The sequence below is a fragment of the Hemibagrus wyckioides genome, linkage group LG03, assembly GCF_019097595.1.
Source record: "Hemibagrus wyckioides isolate EC202008001 linkage group LG03, SWU_Hwy_1.0, whole genome shotgun sequence".
NCBI classification, from domain to species: Eukaryota; Metazoa; Chordata; class Actinopteri; order Siluriformes; family Bagridae; genus Hemibagrus; species Hemibagrus wyckioides.
In genome coordinates this window covers 8,270,146-8,272,638 of record NC_080712.1, presented here as the reverse complement: position 1 = coordinate 8,272,638, position 2,493 = coordinate 8,270,146, and positions in this window count along the sequence as shown.

Genomic DNA, 2,493 nt, shown 5'->3' with positions numbered 1-2,493 from the left:
GTGTGTGTGAGTATGAGAGAGAAAGTGAGTGTGTGTGTGTGTGTGAGAGAACGTGTGTGTGTGTGTGTGTGTATGAGAGAGAACGTGTGTGTGTGTATGAGAGAGAACGTGTGTGTGTGTGTGTATGAGAGAGAAAGTGAGTGTGTGTGTGTGTGTGAGAGAGAACGTGTGTGTGTGTGTGTGTATGAGAGAGAACGTGTGTGTGTGTGTGTGTATGAGAGAGAACGTGTGTGTGTGTGTGTATGAGAGAGAACGTGTGTGTGTGTATGAGAGAGAACGTGTGTGTGTGTGTGTGTGTATGAGAGAGAACGTGTGTGTGTGTGTGTGTGTGTATGAGAGAGAACGTGTGTGTGTGTGTGTATGAGAGAACGTGTGTGTGTGTGTGTGTGTATGAGACGAGAACGTGTGTGTGTGTGTGTGTATGAGAGAGAACGTGTGTGTGTGTGTGTATGAGAGAGAACGAGTGTGTGTGTGTGTATGAGAGAGAACGTGTGTGTGTGTGTGTGTATGAGAGAGAACGTGTGTGTGTGTATGAGAGAGAACGTGTGTGTGTGTGTGTATGAGAGAGAACGTGTGTGTGTGTATGAGAGAGAACGTGTGTGTGTGTGTGTATGAGAGAACGTGTGTGTGTGTGAGTATGTGTGTGTGTGTGTGAGTGTGTGTGTGTATGAGAGAGAACGTGTGTGTGAGTGTGTGTGTATGAGAGAGAACGTGTGTGTGTGTGTGTGTATGAGAGAGAACGTGTGTGTGTGTGTGTGTATGAGAGAGAACGTGTGTGTGTGTGTGTGTGTGTGTGTATGAGAGAGAACGTGTGTGTGTGTGTGTGTATGAGAGAGAACGTGTGTGTGTGTGTGTGTGTATGAGAGAGAACGTGTGTGTGTGTGTGTGTATGAGAGAGAACGTGTGTGTGTGTGTGTGTGTGTGTGTGTATGAGAGAGAACGTGTGTGTGTGTGTGTATGAGAGAGAACGTGTGTGTGTGAGTGTGTGTGTGTATGAGAGAGAACGTGTGTGTGTGTGTGTGTATGAGAGAGAACGTGTGTGTGTGTGTGTGTGTATGAGAGAGAACGTGTGTGTGTGAGTGTGTGTGTATGAGAGAGAACGTGTGTGTGAGTGTGTGTGTGTATGAGAGAGAACGTGTGTGTGTGTGTATGAGAGAGAATGTGTGTGTGTGTGTGTATGAGAGAGAATGTGTGTGTGTGTGTGTATGAGAGAGAACGTGTGTGTGTGTGTATGAGAGAGAAAGTGTGTGTGTGTGTGTGTGTATGAGAGAGAACGTGTGTGTGTGAGTGTGTGTGTGTATGAGAGAGAACGTGTGTGTGAGTGTGTGTGTGTATGAGAGAGAACGTGTGTGTGAGTGTATGAGAGAGAACGTGTGTGAGTGTGTGTGTGTATGAGAGAGAACGTGTGTGTGTGTGTGTATGAGAGAGAACGTGTGTGTGTGTGTGTGTATGAGAGAGAACGTGTGTGTGTGTGTATGAGAGAACGTGTGTGTGTGTGTATGAGAGAGAACGTGTGTGTGTGTATGAGAGAGAACGTGTGTGTGTGTGTATGAGAGAGAACGTGTGTGTGTGTGTGTGTATGAGAGAACGTGTGTGTGTGTGTGTGTATGAGAGAGAACGTGTGTGTGTGTGTGTGTGTGTGTGTATGAGAGAGAATGTGTGTGTGTGTGTGTGTGTGTGTGTATGAGAGAGAACGTGTGTGTGTGTGTGTATGAGAGAACGTGTGTGTGTGTGTGTATGAGAGAGAACGTGTGTGTGTGTGTGTGTATGAGAGAGAACGTGTGTGTGTGTGTGTGTGTGTATGAGAGAGAACGTGTGTGTGTGTATGAGAGAGAACGTGTGTGTGTGTGTGTGTGTATGAGAGAGAATGTGTGTGTGTGTGTATGAGAGAGAACGTGTGTGTGTGTGTGTGTGTATGAGAGAGAATGTGTGTGTGTGTGTATGAGAGAGAGTGTGTGTGTGTGTGTATGAGAGAGAACGTGTGTGTGTGTGTGTGTATGAGAGAGAGTGTGTGTGTGTGTGTATGAGAGAGAACGTGTGTGTGTGTGTGTGTGTGTATGAGAGAGAACGTGTGTGTGTGTGTGTGTATGAGAGAGAATGTGTGTGTGTGAGTGTGTGTGTGTATGAGAGAGAATGTGTGTGTGTGTGTATGAGAGAGAATGTGTGTGTGTGTGTATGAGAGAGAATGTGTGTGTGTGAGTGTGTGTGTGTATGAGAGAATGTGTGTGTGTGTGTATGAGAGAGAACGTGTGTGTGTGAGTGTGTGTGTGTATGAGAGAATGTGTGTGTGTGTGTATGAGAGAGAACGTGTGTGTGTATGAGAGAGAACGTGTGTGTGTGTGTGTGTGTATGAGAGAGAACGTGTGTGTGTGTGTGTGTGTGTATGAGAGAGAACGTGTGTGTGTGTGTGAGAGAACGTGTGTGTGTGTGTATGAGAGAGAACGTGTGTGTGTGTATGAGAGAGAACGTGTGTGTGTGTATGAGAGAGAACGT